This window comes from Silene latifolia, chromosome 9 (genome assembly GCF_048544455.1).
Source record: "Silene latifolia isolate original U9 population chromosome 9, ASM4854445v1, whole genome shotgun sequence".
NCBI lineage: Eukaryota > Viridiplantae > Streptophyta > Magnoliopsida > Caryophyllales > Caryophyllaceae > Silene > Silene latifolia.
This window is the reverse complement of record NC_133534.1, coordinates 151,234,093-151,253,828: the sequence shown is the minus strand read 5'-3', so window position 1 is coordinate 151,253,828 and position 19,736 is coordinate 151,234,093. Positions and strand designations below refer to the sequence as shown.

General features: G+C 40.8%; 1 non-coding gene across 1 annotated transcript; it reads left to right on the top strand.

Annotated features, from left to right (window-relative positions):
* The first annotated feature begins 17,533 nt into the window (after positions 1-17,533).
* Positions 17,534-17,640, top strand: LOC141603749 (small nucleolar RNA R71). Its single transcript, XR_012525606.1, has one exon. It is a non-coding gene; the product is annotated as a small nucleolar RNA R71 (small nucleolar RNA).
* The last annotated feature ends 2,096 nt before the right edge of the window (positions 17,641-19,736 follow it).

Below are 19,736 nucleotides of genomic sequence, written 5' to 3'. Positions count from 1 at the left end.
CTTTCATATTCTCAGCTTTCTACTTCTCCAACAGTTACACACACTTCATCACATTCACACACAAGTTAACCAAAAAACACATACGACCTTGACATACACCCCCCATGTGACCGGTTCAAAATTGTAGGGCGAGTTCGCGACTTCAGGACGTCTCCCAAGCCTTTGCATTAGCTCCTACAACCTTTACCCCGGGTTCATTTTAATTGACTCCCTATGTTCATTAGGTTCATTGGTTACAGGTTTCAGGATCGTCGCTCTGATAACATTTGTAACACCCCCATACTCCAAGTGCCTTACCAGGACCACTCAGGTATGAAGATATTACCATCTCGGTTACCCGAGGCATGATATTCATAATACAATAACGAAACAACTTAAATAATATAACTTTAGTGAAAGGTACAACTGAAACCAAATCCCAAAAGTACAAATACATGTTCTGAAACTGACTATTTACTGTTCTAACTGAAATGTAAAGAAACTACTAAGCTACAGCGGAAGACTTCTATCATCATATCGTGGCAATCCCAGCTATCCCAGTACTCATCTCATACATGCTCAATATCTGCTCACCATCCCCGAATGGATCACCACAGGTTTACAAAACAACAGCCGGGGTCAGTACTAATCACACAACTCAATATATATCAACAATAAGATAAACAGACAGCTTAACTGTCACACACAACCACACCAATTCCAACAATCTCAATCACCGACGTCCTTTGGACCGATCCCCGCGATGGGGACCGCATGATCGTACCCACCAAATCCCCGCTCCTCATAATAAGCGATAACCCTGTCCATTAATGTGCACATACCTTCTGTGGCGGGTTCCACAAAAGGCGAAACTAGGGCGTGAAGCCACTCCCGCAAGTGACCCCACTCAGCCGAGGACACGCCTCGAGGACCATAGACAAACAATCACAATCACAATCACAACCGTCACAATACAATTACTATATCAAACAATCAATCTCAACACATCAACAATCATCCCATTATGGGACTAATACTGAGTAGGAAATCCTACCTGGAAAGCACACTATCAGACGGTCTCTACAGCTGTATCAAAAAGCTTCCTCTATGAAACCTCCTTCTATCATACAACATACAAATGCTACCAAATCACATACTACTCAAAAACCCCCAAATCCCTATATTAGGGTTTAACCAAATCAAAGGAAAGACAACAAAAAGGGTACATAGATCTTACCCTCGACGCAAGGATCTCAACGGTATATCAAACGATGAAAACCGACCTTCCAAACTCCGGGATTTGCTAACAATGCGATTAAGATGATGAACGTACTTGCTTTTCTCTCTTTGACAGTAAATTAGGTTTTGTAAAAGTGTTTAGTATAATGACGAAGAAGGTTATATATCTTAATCGCATAATTAACAAAACCCGAGAAAAACTCCCCGTAAACCGGCTACTCGATCGAGTACCCAAGGTACTCGATCGAGTACCCCCTTACTCGATCGAGTATCCTAGTTACTCGATCGAGTACCCAGCAGGTCAGAAACTATTCTAAAACGCAACTCACCCTTACTCGACAGAGTAAGGCCTACTCGATAGAGTACCCGAAGACTCATAAATACGGAGTATTACAAAAGCATCCAACCCAGCTTTCAAACTGGGGGATTCACCATAACCATTGTCTTCGTCCATATCGTCATCCAAAACATACCAAAGTGACATAGAAATGCTCTACGTAGCCATATCACTCAATCGAGAATGCATAGTGCCCGATCGAGGAGTTTCTTCATCAAAAGTTCTCGATCGAGGAGTACTTACCGTTCGATCGAGTTGTTCTTCCTTAGCAATATTCGATCGAACACTCACATCTGGTCGATCGAGAAAATCTTCCTCCAAAGTGTTTGATCGAGTGGTGGAATCTGCTCGATCGAACTCCTTATGCTGAACCGTGGTGAATAATTCGAGAAAAGCTTCATCTTCATTAACACCTTCAATTTCTGAGTCATACATGTCTTCATCATCAATACACAACTCAGGTCTTTCATGGGAAAGACTAATGTCGGTAAAAACAGCATATACCGTCTCTGAGTCCCTAGAATCTGACTCGACAGCTAATTGAGCTAGTTGAGATTTAAGTAGCTTGAGGTGAGCTTCTCTAGATTTATCAGATTCTTTCACTAGAAGTGCAAGTGCCTTCACCAAGGACTTCAATTCAGCAACCTCTTCATTCTCTTCAACGGGAGGAAGGGTTTGGTGTTGCGGGAGCCAGATAAATGGAGACTTTTGATAGCCTCGTTGCTGAAGCGGATGTGGTGGCACATATGCAAAGGAATGAGTGGCTTATCTACGCTTTCTAAGCGCGTAGACTTCATCGCGCTAAATTTTGATACGGTCGTTTCTCGCTAGACAGAAAACAGCATTGTGCCCCGCAGCACCACATCTCTCACAGTAAACCACCTGTTACGCCATAGGATGGAACATAGGTGGAAGATCAAAGGTACACAAGTGTTCCCTTTGATGATCTTTTAACTAGAACTGTCTTGGTAGGACCAGTAGGGCCTATCAAAACAACACTAAAGAAAAAGATGAGAACTGCCTCAAGGAATTAATCCCTTGAGTCTAAACACAAACAAAAATAAACAAGTAAATAAAATAATTACCTCCCTGGCAACGACGCCAAAATTTGATACCGTCGTTTTACTACCAAAAATAAATACCAAAGTACTACTAACAGAAGTCAGCGGTAAGTAGGGTCGATCTCCACAGGGAGGCGGTCACTATTTACTTGTCAATTTAGTCCGTCTGAGGTCACAAGATGGGGGGGGGGGGAGGGGGGGTTGGGTTGAATAAACTAAACTAACTAAAGCAGGAAGATATTTAAGAGACTAACTATAAAGAGAAGGAACTAGGATTGTCGGTTCATCAATGTATGTCAGATGGTCATAGTTTAAGTCACAGATCAGTCGTGTGTACCAGTCTAAGGGGCAACGAATATCTTCTTCCGGTCTCAATTCACCCTAAAACACTATTAGCTTAGCTTCCGCCCTCACTAAATTATCCTAATGTTCACTGTAGGTCTCACCCCGTCCAACCTTCCGGTCTAGGTCAAGGCTTACCAAATCAATTAGCTAAATGCGTCGACTCAAGCAACTAATTGCAATTATATGGAGTGATTAACAACAAAGACATGATAGCAACAAAAGACCTGTAAACCTAATTAGCAACTAACAACAGTTCATTGAATCCCCTAAATCCTAGCGGGAGAATTAACTAAACATAAATAGAAATAGAGCAAGAACAAGAGAAGAAGAAGAAGAAACAAACATAATAAAGAAACGAGCAAGAGAGAAATAGCATAAAAGAGAGAGAAAATTACAAGGATTAAGGTTCGTAAAAGAGTAGCAAAACGTCCCGTAGTATCTAAAGGTAAAAAGAACTCCCCAAACCTAATGACGTCTTTCCTATTTATAGGAAAGATAAATATTAACCTAATACGATGTTAAAACCTTGCGGCAGATAGAAAAGTACTCGATCGAGTACTTTAAAACTCCTCTATCGAGTAAATTATAGAAAAACCTCTCGATAGAGTAGAAAACCTACTCGATCGAACACTGTCTAAAATAAGCCATTCGATCTAGGACTTAAACTACTCGATCGAACACTATTCCACTCGATCGAGTGGTTTCCAGCGCAGAATGCCTTCTTTGCGCACTGAACTTCAAACGGCCGCCATTTCTTCATTACTTGGGAAAACAGAGCGTTTCTGGTGGAGTTGGAAACCTAAGAGGACAAGCTTTCATCTCCAATTAGAATCACCTGAAAATCTGTTTTAAAACTCGAGATATGGCTCTTTAAATTAGGCACTAGTAATTTGAAGTTCTTCCATTGCTCGCCTAGCTATCCTACTTCTTTGCGCATCTCAAAATAGTAGTCTCCAAGCTCCGACTGAACTCATCCCCTAAATGAATGCATAGGGACAAGTTTTAAGCTTGATTATGCTCTTTTACGGTTCATACCTACAAATAATACAAGACAAATCAAAGTAGCCTATTCGGGGGACATTTGTAGCTAAACACTACACAAAATGCATAGAAATACGTGCAAATGAAGTACGAAATACCTATATAAAATGCACGCATCATATGCCTTTTGGTTTATGTAATGCCCCAGCTACCTTTTAGCGTTGTATGATGGCCATATTTTTTTATTACATAGAGTCTATTATGGAAGTCTTTGTGGATGATTTCAGTGTTTATGGTACTGATTTTGATGTTTGCTTGAGAAACTTGACTAAGGTTTTGTAGCGCTGTGAGGAGAGTAATCTTGTGCTCAACTAGGAGAAGTGCCACTTCATGGTTACTGAAGGGGTGGTACTTGGTCATTTGGTGTCAGGTAAAGGTATCAAAGTGGATAAAGCTAAGGTTGAGGTAATTGAGCAACTCTCGTACCCGATTAATGTTAAGAGTGTGCGTAGTTTTCTTGGTCATGCAGGCTTCTATCGCCACTTTATTAAGGATTTTTAAAAAATTGCTCAACCTCTAACTCAGCTACTTCATAAAGATACACCTTTTGTGTTTACTGATGAGTGTGTTAAATCTTTTGACAGGATTAATCAAGCTCTTATCTCAGCTCCCATAATCCGATCTCCGAATTGGAGCTTACCTTTTGAGATTATGTGTAATGCCAGTGACTATGCAGTTGGAGCTGTTTTGGGGCAAAGAAAAGATAAGGTGTTGCATGCTATTTACTATGCAAGTAAGACTCTTGATGATACGCAGATCAACTATGCTACTACGGAGAAGGAGCTTCTTGCTGTTGTCTATGCTTTAGACAAATTTAGAGCGTATCTTGTTGGTTCTAAAGTTATTGTTCATACTGACCATGAAGCATTAAAGTATCTTTTAACTAAACAAGAAGCTAAACCACGACTTATTAGATGGATTTAATTATTGCAAGAATTTGATTTAGAAATTTGTAATAAGTTTGGTGCTGAGAATGTTGTTGCTGATCATTTGTCTCGTTTGAGATTTGTAGGAAGAGAGATTTTGCCTATTGATGACTCTTTTCCAGATGACCATCTCCATGGTTTACAGACTATGCTAATTACTTGGTTTGAGGTATTCTTCCTCTTGACTTATCTTATCAACAGAAGAAGAGATTTATGTATGATGTGAAGCGGTATTTCTGGGATGATCCATACTTATTGTGGGAGTGCGCGGACGGTATTTATAGACGATGTATTCTAGAGGGTGAGGTCCATGCCATTCTCTCTCATTGTCACTCTTCTTATTATGATGGTCATCATGGTCCTTCTAGGACATTTGCTAAGGTAATGCAATTGGGTTTCTTTTGGCCAACTATCTTGAAAGATGCTACTATTTTTGTCCGTTCTTGTGATGCGTGTCAAAGAACATGTAATATTTCGCAAAGGCACGGGATGCCTCAAACTGGAATCTCAGAGGTGGAGATTTTTGATGTTTGGGGTATTGACTACCAAGGGCCATTCCCTACTTCTCATGGGAATCAATATATTTTAGTAGCTGTAGATTATGTTTCTAAATGGGTGGAGGCAATTACCACCCCCACTTGTGATGCTAAATCTGTTGTTAAGTTGTTTCATAAAATAATCTTTCCACGGTTTGGAGTGCCTCGTGCGGTGATTAGTGATGGAGACAAGCATTTTAATGAACGTCATCTCAATTCTTTGTTGAAGAAATATGGCGTTACATACCGTAGAGGATTGGCATATCATCTTCAAACTAGTGGACAAGTGGAGGTTTCCAACAGAGAATTGAAATAAATCTTGGAGAAGGTAGTGAGCAAGAATAGAAAAGATTGGAGTCGAAAGCTTGACGACACCTTATGGGCTTACCGTACTGCATACAAGACGCCGATTAGAGCATCACCTTACCGATTAGTCTATGGTAAATCTTGCCATTTACCTGTGGAGCTTGAGTACAAGGCTATGTAGGCCATAAAGGAGCTAAATATGGATCCCTCACTGGCGGGTGAGAAAAGATTGATGCAATTGAATGAGCTTAATGAGTTTCGACTGCATGTGTATGATAGTGCTCAAGTGTACAAGGAACGAACAAAGAAGTGGCATGACAAGCATATTTTGCAAAGAGAATTTCATGTTGGTGAAAAGGTATTACTATTTAATTCTCGTTTTCGTTTGTTCTCACGTAAGCTAAGGAGTAGATGGTCTGGACCATTCACAGTTGTTGAGGTGAACAAATTTGGGTCAGTTACACTGCAAACTGACAAAGGTAAGACTTTCAAAGTGAATGGGCAACGATTGAAAATATACTATGAAGGTGCCCATATTGGGGTGATAAAGGTCGTTGACCTCTTCGCCATTAATTCCTCTTACTGATGAGGTATTACGGTCGTTCGGGACCACTTAAACTAACGCTACCGAGAGGCAGCTCGGAAATTGCTTTGTAATATTTTGTAATTTAGGAATTTAAATTTCATTAATCGTATTTTAAATAAGTTATTTCATTGTTTTGAGTGATGTGAGGGAGAGAATTTAATGTATTTCGAGGAATTTTGCAGCTTAAGACGGATTTTAAGACGACACGTTGATTTACGTGTGAAGCAAAGGACGGAATCTGGTTCCTCGATCGAGTAAGTGGAGGCTCGATCGAGGAACTTACTTGCTCGATCAACTGAACAACGGGCTCGATCAAGGCACCAACAATTTAATTAGAAACCTCAATTGTCGAAAGTTAGGCAAACTGAAAAGTGGTGCCTCGATCGAGTAGGGTGAGGCTCGATCGAGGAACCTGCTTGGACCGGTTTCGCGATTAAAAAAACCGGATGTTTGTCTTTATTTTTCTCATATTTGCTTACCCTCATTGTTAATTCCGTCATTCATTATTCTTTATTTTCTCATTACTACTCATATTCTCATCTCTAAATCTTCATATCATCATCAAATCTTCATCCTATATTGTGTTAAATTGCTTGCTAGTGATTTTAATCACTCCTCTTTGCTTATTTGTGTATTTCCTTGCTCTTATTTACTCAAGTAAGTCCCGACTTTTTGCTATGTATGGTGCGGAAATTTGCTCTTTTATTGCTTAAATCTTGTGTTTATTGCCTTGAATCTTTCATTGCTTATATACAATTGTTATTTCCTTGCTTGTTAACCCTCTAATTGCTGAATTAAAGGCCTAATTTCGAAATTTGGGAATTAGGGTTCATAAAATACGGGTTGATTTTTAGCATTAAATTGGTTAGAAATTGTGTTTATTTGCTTGGAATCTTCACTTTTTGTTATATAATTGCAATCCCCTTGCCTTTTACATGGTTTATGTGTGATTTTCGGCCTCAAAATCTGATTTTCCGACTCATGTGGTCTTAAGAACGTGGACTGTTTTGGCAATTAAATTGGTTTGTGATTGTATACTTGTCTTTTTACAGATATGTCGACTAGTGGACAAGGTAGCAAAAGGCCACGGGAGAGGCGCGCTTCCTTTCGTCAGCCGGTGGTAGTAGAGTCTTCCGAGGAGCAAGAGGAGGAGCTTCTACCTATAGACGAGTTTCCTTTTATTGAATTTCGGAATAAGGAGTAAAGGGATAACCAAGGGAAAAGAATGGTCAAAAGGGCCAAAAGGGTTCAAAATTGACACGGCCATGTATGAAATGTTCGTTGAGCTTGGGTTGCGGGGTCTCTTTCTTATGCATGAACTATCTTATCGTGCCTTGACTCTTTAATTTCTTAGCTCTTATGTCTATCTCCCAAAACAACATCTGATTAGATTTAGACTGTTAAATGTTGAGCGGTCTTTGACTTTTGATCGGCTTTCTGAGATCCTAGGCATAGATAAGCATTCTGATGGGGATATATATATAATGCTGCTGGCTTGTCTGTTGTTTGATATTTTCCTTTGTTTACTGGTTTTGCGGATGTAGATGTCAGTTCTATGGCTTTGCTTGATGTGCAGTATGTCTGCCTTAGGCTCTTTTTGAGGTACTTGAGTTATTTGTTGTATGGGAGGCATGACAGGAGTAAGGCCTCGTCCTTGGAAGTATTGATTTTGGCTAGTTACTTGAACCCCTATCAGGAGGAGCCCTTCCAGTTCTCTCCACCAGTCCTTGTTTGCCAAGCCTTAGACCGCATAATTGGGAAGTATGCAGATTTAGATTGTGGGGCATTATTACTAGGATTGCACGAGTTTTGTGTGATTTTGAGGGAGATGCTCCTTATGAGCCTGTGGACGATCCTGAGCCTTTGGTAGATGACGACTATCTACGTTATGGCATCTCTTATATTGACATTCTTGGTTGTAAAGACCACTACTGGAAGGTGCGGGATAACTTTTACATGTTATTGCCTAATCCCAATTTGCCAGCTCTCTCCCCTCTAGAGGAGAATGAGTCTCAGCGGAGTCCTGCACCCGTTACCTATCTGATTCCGGATAAGCTCTTAGTTACTTTACCTGGCAGCTACTACTTGAGGGCGCCGTAGACCTCCTACCCACTTTCCTGGTTCTTACCAGCCTCAGCCTTCTGCTCCTTCTGCTTCCCACTATGGTTACCATTTCGACCCAGCTATTGAGAGGGAAGTGACGATTCACTAAGGTATTAACACCACTTTGACTGAGACGCGGTTATGGGAGCAGATGGAGGCCACTACTATTTCTAGGGGAGGTCAGTATACTGGTACCACTCTGAGCTTTTACACTACACCTGGTGATGAGAGTCGTGTTTTTCATCTTTATGGTGTTACTCCTGCCGAGTACGGGCAATTTAGTAGGGAGTATGGTGCTCTGGGTCGACCATTCTACACACCTATTCGCCCTCACGAGCCCACTAGTGTGTTTTCAGAGGATGTTGGTGTACCTCTTTCTCAGAGAGGGCCATTTGGCCAGTTTGCAGCTTCTACTTCTGCTGCAGCAGCTGTTCCTGGAGGTGGTCGTGGTAGACGAGGTGACCGTGCTAGAGGCCGCGGTGGTCGTGTTCATGATCCTGAGTTATAGGCTATGTTTGAGGAGATTGATGGGTTTGATGAGGCCACCCTAGATGGCAATGATGATGACGATGGAGCGCAATAGTGACAGTTGGTCACTACATCCCTCACTTTCCAGCTAGTTTGGGGGAGCTTTTGCTACACAGCTGGTACTATCCTTCTTTGTATTTATTTTATTGTATTTCTTATTTCCCTCTTCCCTTTGTTAGTAGTGTCCTTCAGGTTGCTGGATTTTTGTGTGATTGCTATGCTGTAGGCGTCACAATGAGGACACGGTGACATTAGGTTTGGGGGAGAGTATTTATTTCTGTTGTGTGATTTACTTTCAGTTGTGTGTTTTATTTATGTTGTGTTTTTAATAAAAAAAAAATCCTTAAAAATTGAAAAATTTATAAAATACAAAAACATGATATTATTTATTTTAGATTGAGTCTTGGTGAATTGTTTAGCAATGATGATAATTTGCTTTGTCTTTGCATTTGAATCCCACTTAAAGTATCTATGTACATTGTTTTGACATGTTAGCTAAGAAAAACAAAGCTCATAACTCAAGTCTTGACTGTCACAATATGCCTTATGCCAAGTAAATTTGACAATATTATGTTGGTAAACCACATAAATTTTTGAGGTCTATAGAGCTTCCTAGGCCAGGAACATTAATAAACTGGTCTTATTGTTATTTAGGCTAAAGAGTGTGGTCTCCTTATGGAATATGTAATATTAAACTGCATAAGTGTGACATTAGTTTCTTAGCTTTTTGCGCGTTCATATGATTAAGTACATGAGGAAAGGCGGTTCTTACCGATCAAATAAGTCATACATTACCTTGTTTTGTTAGCCCGTTTGAACCTTGTAGCCATTTCATATCCTATTTCATAGCTACAATTTAGAATTTGCCTGCCTTTTCGGGACAGTCGCAGTTGCTTGAGTCTCATGTTATTTTAGTTACTTTGGTTGGGATTGGGAATTTAGTCATGTGGTTTGTAGCTTTAATTTTGTTAGCAATTGTGTTGATCTCCTAATGTGGGAAAAAAAAAAGAGAATTATAAAGCAAAGAAAAAAAAAATAAAAAGAAAAAAAATTGAAATTTCCGAAAAGAAAAAGAGAAACAAAAAATTGCTTCATTCAATTTTATTAGGAGATCATAAGTGGTGTTTACTAGAGTTTAATGCATTTTTGGAAAGTCTTTCTTATATTCTCTCATATGTTGTCAAAGTTGAGATGATTTCTCTAGTTGGGATGGTTTATGTTTATTATCATGAGAATTGGTTATTGGTTTAGCGCTGCGACTACCCTCTTAGCCTCACATATCCATACGTGCTTTTGCACAAACCACTTCTATTCCCTTGCCCATTTGCCACCCTATTGTCCTTTGATACATGTACTTAGTCTTTGTTGTGAATGCGTACTAGTTGGAGAAATTTTTATCACATTAGATTGCATGCATGTTTCATAAGTTGAGTGAGTGTCTTAATTCCTTCTATCTTACATATATCTCACCCCTTATGAGTGCATGAGTGAAACCGCGAGAATCCAACTAATTTGTCTTGCAAGATTGAAAAGTATTTGGCTGAGTCTTGGTATCATGTCACATCTTGAGTTGAGCTGCGTTACTTTATTACCCGTGCCTTTGAATTTGTTTTATTGGCACAATTTTTGGTCATTACTTTGTTATAGATATGGATAGCTTGGGATTTGTATGTGCTTTGACATTTGCTCTGAGTTATTCATTCACCATTTGTATGTTTGTCTTTTGTATGGTTTGATTGCTTTGCTTAGGGACAAGCAAAGGTTTGGTTTGGAGGAGTTTGATGTATCACTTTTATATACACTTTTATAACTCCTTTCGTGTTGTTTTGGTACTGTTTATGTGCCTATTATATCATTTATATGCCTTTATTAGTGGAATGTCGATACTGCCGCCACTTTATGTTTTAATGCATAAATGACGCATTACGAGGTGAATCAAGTGAAGATGAGCATTGCGGTTATGGCATAGTGGAATACACGAGGCATGACACGAGAAACGAGGAGACTTGAAGAAAAAGGAGAAGTTAAGAAGAAATCAAGCTGCTGGACTTGATTCCTCGATCGAGTAAATGTAACACCCCCATTTATTCAGGAGCCTTTAGCTAGACATTCCCAAATAAATAGGACTGTTACCATCTCGGTTTCCCGAGGTAGTGTATAACAAAGTACAACAAACCAAAGTATTTTAAATTAAAACTTTAATGATTACATGTTTATTACCAATGATCCAACTAAAACTTAGTATAAAATATTTACAACTCGCAGCGGAAATAAATAAAGTGATATAAATTGTTCTATGTGATCTAGACTTCAACTATGGTCCAAGTCGAGCTCTCTTCCCAATGCTCCCAAGTCAGCTAGCTCCAAACCTGCTATTTAAATCTGCTCCCCATTTAACCAGAAATATTAAATGGTTCACCACAGGATGTGATACCCGTCGCTGTGAGTACCAAAGATAATATTTATAATTCCTATTAAGACTAACCTAGGCTAGTGGTAACAGGGTCGATCCGCAAGGAGGCAGTTGTAAACTTTAGTTGTTCTATGATCAGTCAAAGGTAACTGTTGTGGGGGTTGGTTGAATTGGTCTATAACTAATAACAATAAGAAGAAAATAAACTAAAGATGTGGATTAAACAGATAAAGGAAAGGTACTAGGATGGTCGGGTCATTACGGCTACGGCGGCAGCAAACTAGGTCGGTCTGAATTAAACACAAGTAAGGCGGGAAATAAGAGGTCCTCTCGGTCCACTCCTAACAAATAGCATCTCTCGATCTCGCTATAGGTCCCTAATGTCACTAATACTAACTTTCGTCCTGAAAAGTGACTAATGGTCTAAACTATACCTATCTTTCGATCTTAGCACAGTTTAGTCGAATTAATTGACGGTCAAATAACCTTCCCTATCTTTCGATCTAATGGGTCGGTCACAAAAGAGGTATCTAACTGGTCGCATCCATTCGATTCGTTAAATACAAGTTTAAAAACAATTAAAACGAAGGGTAACCTTACAAGGTCAGTCGATCGACCAACAATGTCAGTCGATCGACTGACACGCGGGTTCAGTCCGTATCTAACCTATTGCCGCCTAGCCATAAATCGCCTACATCCTAGCACAAGCTATTTAGCTACTCATGGCAATGATGAAAACTACAACAACGCTAAAGATTAAGACTAAAGGACTCATGCTTGAATTGATAAAGAAAACAATAAACATAAACAATAGATCGGCTTAGGGAATTAACTAACAATTCTATACTAACGAAAATAACGAAGAACAGGAATTAGGGCAGAGGAATACCGAGATTTCAAAGGAAGATTAAGATTAAGAACTGAAAGATCCGATGCAAAGTCGATATATCAAACCCTAATTACTAAGAAGATAAACTAAACTATTGTGAAGTGCAACTTAATGATTTCTCTGATAAAAACTCCGTTTTAAAAACTGAAAGTTATGTTACGTTATATAGCCAATAAGCGCAACAACTATTTCCTAAAACCTAAACTTCACGGGCCTTGAGTTTCTCAATCTTTTAATTCCGTCTGGAATCGAAATCTGGTCGATCGACTACTCAGGCTGATCGATCGACTTCTCCTCAGCAACAGTAGCTTCTGGAACCCGATAGGTGGTCGATCGACTGATGTGGATGGTCGATCGACCGGATTAGCTGCTACTTGACTTCTTTATTCTACGTGGACTTGTCTTTTGGGCCTTGGATCGCGCACCAAGCTCGTTCCTTAAGCAATATCTTCACGTCATTTACAATGCAGCTTACTCGGGGACAGATTTGGCTTGATTTCCCGCTAAATTCTCCACATTTCTGCAATAAAGTACAAAAGCACGAAAGTAGAGGAAAATAGAGAAATATGGGCATATATAGCACAATTGAGCTCTGAAATGCGTGTAAAAGGAGATGTAAAACATCATATAAATGACACGCATCAAATCTCCCCAAACCAAACCTTGCTTGTCCCCAAGCAAGAACTAGACTCGATCTAATGACCTAATGGAACGAGTTCAAACTCAGAGCGAAATGCAAACTGTAAGGCCTAAACCAATTTAATGCACAACCAACAATCAACTAGTGTATGAATCATGCAAACGAATTATAAAGTCGTCAAAAACTGCTGAACCGTCAACTGTACAGACTTATCAAATCGGACTCTCACGGGTCGCTCAAATCACTCAATTAAGCACAGGTGGTATATTTGTAAGATAGAAAGAATTAATTTTGTGAAGACTCTCACCTAACTACGACCTATGAAGACATGCCAGCAATAAATTATGAAGATGACCTCTATGACCGTACATACGCATTCCAACCAAACAGATGACCATTGACACATGCCGAGGTATAATTATGGAAATGTGAGGTATGGGTAAGAAGAGGCAAAACATTTTATGGTAAAATGGAGGTACAGGTGATCAAGCTAGTACCAAAACGGAACCACGTGGCAACATCCAACTTCTTTCTCATAAACAAATGAAACGGTGCTATAGCAAGCACAAAACTCACAGTCTCCAAACTAATAAATCAAATAAACTCCCCATAGGATATAAACGAATCATGGGAGCAAAAATCGCCAAGGGATAAGGATTAAATCATGCGAATTGACCTTTCCTCGAATCTCAGTCGATCGACCATATTTGGCAGTCGATCGACTGCTTAAACAGTACAGAGCCTCTTTTTCTTTTTTTTTTCTTTTTTTCGAATCATTTTTCATCATTTTTTTTTTTTTTTTTTTTTTCGTTTCTTTCTTTCCTTTTTCATTTTCCAAACATCATCTCAACAGAGCATATGCTACCAAAAACGAGTAACAATCCCAAGAAAACAGACTACTAGCTTGACAAAGGACAGGCTAAATGTAGGATGTAGTAAATAGGACAAAAAAGGATGTTTTTGGCAGTGTGGAGCTTATGGGTAAAACGAGAAAAGGAAACCTCTACCACATGCGTCAACTAACCACAAACCGAATGCATACAGGTATTAAGTAGATCAAATTCATAATTATGCAAATTAAGGAAACATGCCTCATAAGGAGTACTACTCACATTCCTAGATAAACCGGTCATGAATGATACCAGCTATAAGCTCTAAAAACTCAGAATATATGATGTAGCTTGCCAATTATTAAAGTCAAGTCTCAGGCTCAGCAAATAAATTAACAAAAACTCGTAGACTATGCACTTACGATTCTACTAATAACATGTAAGTCAAGCAAGGCTCAGGCAAAACAGATGCAAATGCTAAATCATCCTTGAAATACTACCGTTCCGACTCGACCTATATGCTAAAATAAACGTGCATTTTATGGGATTTTTTTTTGAAATTTTTCAAATTTTTTTGAATTTTGTATATAGCGAATGTGAAATAAACAATGCAAAACAAAATTTAAACGTGAATGCAAGCAAATAAATGAAGTGCGACGCAAAACCCTTCCCCAAACCAAATCACACAATGTCCCCATTGTGCAAAATCATGTAATGAAGAAAAATGGAAAACGGGAATTTGCGAGAAAAGGGAAATTAAAACACAATGACATAAAGTAAAGACTTGGGAACTCACAAGACTTTAAGCGCAGCAAGGAAACCTCCCCAAACCAGCGTGAGCTAGGAGGTTTCAGTAGCCAGCAGTGCTACCAATAAGGACCTGAAAAGACAATTAAAACCACGCATAAGACCGAGAGAAACAATTTTGAAACGTAAATATTGTGCACAAATGAGACAAAAGAAGAAATAGACAATTTGACGGAAAATAAAGTGGAGTAGAAGACTCCCTTAGGACCGCATATCGACCAAACACAGCAGGGGAGAGGTCGTGAATGAACATAGCAGCAGCAGTGGTCGATCGACCTAAAGAGGCAGTCGATCGACCAGGTGCTCGTGAACAGTAGCTCCTGTAACCTGCAATTCAGTCGATCGACCAATGGTGACAGTCCATCGACTGAAAATACTGCTGCAGCGTCTTATTTCTTCGTAATTGCTCAATGATTTGAGCTAATAAGCTCTAATTACCTGCAAATACACAATAGTACGCGCCAAAAATTGCGCAAAACCCAGAACGAAGTCTAAAGTACTCAAAAATCCTAAGCAAACAAAATAAAAGCGAAGTTTTCGCGCACACAAAAGTAATAGAAAATAGTTCGAAAGCAATAAAATGAAGTTTATAACGAACTCGATCAACTAATAGTTGATCAAAAAGGACCACGGTATGGCCCACTTCGTCGGCTTCTGGCTACTAGAGGTAGCCTCAATGGTGCTCATCTTATCAGTTGCACCCTTCCCAGCTTCGACAGACGGAGAATTGGTGATCGGCGTCGTCATCTTCCCAATCAAGGACTCCCTCGGAACCATCGGAGTCCAAATCAGCCCATCTCACCTTGGTGGCTCATCCTCTACTTCTTCATCGGTCCCATAGCTTAAGCATCCAAGACCTCCTCTTGAAACGATCCGCTCTGTCGCATTTGGAGCATCCAGCGCTCTTCCTTCCCAAACCAGCTCTGCGATGTCTAAAACAACAAGTTTTTCCTCCTTCTTGCTCCCAGTTCGGGGCGGAGGGGTTAACACAGCAGTAGATATAGGGACAGGTAATTCAGGAAGCACAATATACGATTTCTTTTCAGAAACCGTGTTACAGGTGACAGGCCACATGACATCCTTTTTCTTAGCCGGTTGGGCAAAAACAATAGAGTGTTTCCCAACCTTGAAGGTCAAGGTTCCTAAACCGACGTCGATGATCTTGCACCCGGAAGTGTGCGAAATGGCCTACCCAAAATGATGGGAATATGGTCATCCTCGGGCATGTCAAGGACAACAAAGTCGACAGGGAAGAAAAACTTCCCTATCTGGACGGGTATGTCCTCTAGGACTCCTATGGGCTCGACCGCAGATCGGTCGACCATCCGGACTGTCATCTCGGTAATAGCAAACCTGGTCGGTTTAAGCTTCCTAGCTAGACTCAAGGGCATGACACTTATGCTAGCCCCTAAATCACATAAAGCCTTTTCGATAGAAAAGGTACCTATGCTACAAGGGACGGAAAAAGCGCCGGGTCCTCTAACTTAAGGGGCGCAGTGTGACAGAGATAAGAACAAGACTCCTTGGTAAGTGCGACGAGTGTGCACTTTGTTTCAAGTGACCGCTTTTTAGACAAAATTTGTTTCATAAATTTGGTGTAAGCGGGTACTTGGTTAACTAGCTCAAGGAAGGGGACTTGCACATTCAGACTACGGATAACTTTCTCAAACTTATTGAAAGATACTTGTTCTTTGGTCGGCACGAGTCTCTCCGGATATGGGGCTGTAAGGAGTACCTTAGCCCTCTCCTCTAATTCGCGCGGCGGCGTCCTTGGACTTTGACTGAAAGTCCGTCACCTTCTCCTTGTTGAAGCTAGACCCTTCCTCAGACCGTCTCAAATGAGACCCATTGACCGTCATTGGATCGAACTTGAGCCGAACCGACCCATCAGCATTCGGGTCTGCCCCTAAAATCTTCGGGGATTGTGGTACCCCGAAACAAGTGGTCTCGTAAATTATTTGGCATTAAAGGACGAGACTCTTCAATATCAGCGATGATAGTGGTCGATCGACCACCTTCCTCGATCGATCGACCGGTATGCACAGTTCGAAGCTCCCGGAACCCGTATTTGATCGATCGACTAGGGATATCGATCGATCGATCGAAATTCTGGCAGAACTCCTTTTTCTTTGATTTGTTCGTTGAAGCTTTCTCTTTGCTTGTTTCTGGCTCATCTTTCCCAACAGCATCCTTAATCATAGCAGGACCGTCAAGGGTGGACCCGCTCCTCAATGTGATGGCATTTAGGGTCTCCTTTTGTTCGGGTTGAGTGGGTAAGTGCCCGGGAGCTCGAGTGTTATTTTTACTAGCCAATTGAGCAATTTGGCTCTCAAGTAACTTCATCCCGGCCTCTCTTGCTTGGGACTCCTTTAGCAGCAGATTCTTAAGCTCAGAAAACTCAGAATTTTGTGATTGTTGCTGCTGCGGCACATAAGGAGGCTTCTGGTATTGCTGTTGCTTTTGATGAGGCGGCACATATGGCTGCTGCTGTGGCGGAGGTTGAGTTGGGTTTTGGACATTCTGGCTCCTCCAACTCAAGTTCGGATGTGGAGGCTCGTAGTAGGTGTTTGTCTGCCTATAGTGTTGAAAGGCAGCACATGATTCAAAAGGGCTAGGGCAGTTTTTCGAGACATGGCCCTCAACTCCACACCTTTCACAGACGAAGGGACCGTCCTGCACAGCATTGACTTGGTACATCCCACCTTTAGATGCTCCCCCTAGCTCATATTTGTCGAATCTCGCAGTAAGAGCCTCAAGTGCAGCAACCGAGGAGGATTCAGCAGCTCTCCTCTGGTTCCCTCTCGAATTCCCATACTCGGCCTTGTGGGTAGCTAGATCGTCAATGATCTTCCACCCCTTGGTTGCTCCTAAATTTTCAGCAAATCTCCCATTGGCTCGACATCCAAAATGGCCCTCTGATCGTCGTACAACCCATTGTAGAAATGATTGCACAAACTCCACTTAGCAAACCCATGGTGCGGTATGGTTCGCACCAACTTCTTGAATCGGACCCATGCCTCATGGAAATTTTCATCTGGCCCTTGTTTAAAGCCCGTGATCTGAGCTCTAATGGCGATCGTCCTTGAAGCAGAAAAGTACTTCTTGTAGAACGCCAATGCCAATGTATTCCAGTCAGTGATCTCCAAAGCAGCTCGGTCCAGATCTCTATACCATTCCCTTGCAGCATCGCGAAGGGAGAAGATAAACATAGTTTCCTTGATCTGGTCCTGGGTCACGCCAGCTGGTGGGGGAATGGAGCAGCAGTAGTCAATGAAGGTCTCCATATGTTTAGCTGCATCTTCATTTGCAGCTCCCCCGAACTGGTTTCTCTCTACCATAGTGATGTAGGCAGGCTTTGGTTCGAACTTTCTGGCTTCTCCCGGTAGTTCGAATCCCTTATATAAGTTCGCGGCCGTCGGCTCAGAAAAACTAGCTATACTCGCTTCCTCGGCCATGACTGAAAATTCTGGAGAAGTAACTGTTTCAGCCGAAGAGGTGGGTGAAGACTGTTGGTCTTCCTCAAACAGATCGTGCTCGAGATAGCTTGACAGAGTATTCAGCTCTTCCTCTGTCGACAATATCCTTCGTGCTCGTCTCAACCCGCGCAAAGATTTCTCTATCTCAGAGTCAAATGGTAATAATTCTCCACCCTGTGACCTGCGTATAAGATGAAACTACAACAAGAATATAAGAAAAGTTTAAGGAACAGATGTTCCTTAAACTAAGAAAGACTAAAAATAAAGACAACTAAAATTAGGACTATTGCCTCCCCGGCAACGGCGCCAAAATTTGATACCCGTCGCTGTGAGTACCAAAGATAAAATTTATAATTCCTATTAAGACTAACCTAGGCTAGTGGTAACAGGGTCGATCCGCAAGGAGGCAGTTGTAAACTTTAGTTGTTCTATGATCAGTCAAAGGTAACTGTTGTGGGGGTTGGTTGAATTGGTCTATAACTAATAACAATAAGAAGAAAATAAACTAAAGATGTGGATTAAACAGATAAAGGAAAGGTACTAGGATGGTCGGGTCATTACGGCTACGGCGGCAGCAAACTAGGTCGGTCTGAATTAAACACAAGTAAGGCGGGAAATAAGAGGTCCTCTCGGTCCACTCCTAACAAATAGCATCTCTCGATCTCGCTATAGGTCCCTAATGTCACTAATACTAACTTTCGTCCTGAAAAGTGACTAATGGTCTAAACTATACCTATCTTTCGATCTTAGCACAGTTTAGTCGAATTAATTGACGGTCAAATAACCTTCCCTATCTTTCGATCTAATGGGTCGGTCACAAAAGAGGTATCTAACTGGTCGCATGCATTCGATTCGTTAAATACAAGTTTAAAAACAATTAAAACGAAGGGTAACCTTACAAGGTCAGTCGATCGACCAACAATGTCAGTCGATCGACTGACACGCGGGTTCAGTCCGTATCTAACCTATTGCCGCCTAGCCATAAATCGCCTACATCCTAGCACAAGCTATTTAGCTACTCATGGCAATGATGAAAACTACAACAACGCTAAAGATTAAGACTAAAGGACTCATGCTTGAATTGATAAAGAAAACAATAAACATAAACAATAGATCGGCTTAGGGAATTAACTAACAATTCTATACTAACGAAAATAACGAAGAACAGGAATTAGGGCAGAGGAATACCGAGATTTCAAAGGAAGATTAAGATTAAGAACTGAAAGATCCGATGCAAAGTCGATATATCAAACCCTAATTACTAAGAAGATAAACTAAACTATTGTGAAGTGCAACTTAATGATTTCTCTGATAAAAACTCCGTTTTAAAAACTGAAAGTTATGTTACGTTATATAGCCAATAAGCGCAACAACTATTTCCTAAAACCTAAACTTCACGGGCCTTGAGTTTCTCAATCTTTTAATTCCGTCTGGAATCGAAATCTGGTCGATCGACTACTCGGCCGGTCGATCGATCGCTCCTCAAAGAAAATGTAAGCTTCGGAACCCGATAGGTGGTCGATCGACTGATGTGGATGGTCGATCGACCGGATTAGCTGCTACTTGACTTCTTTATTCTACGTGGACTTGTCTTTTGGGCCTTGGATCGCGCACCAAGCTCGTTAAATTCTCCACATTTCTGCAATAAAGTACAAAAGCACGAAAGTAGAGGAAAATAGAGAAATATGGGCATA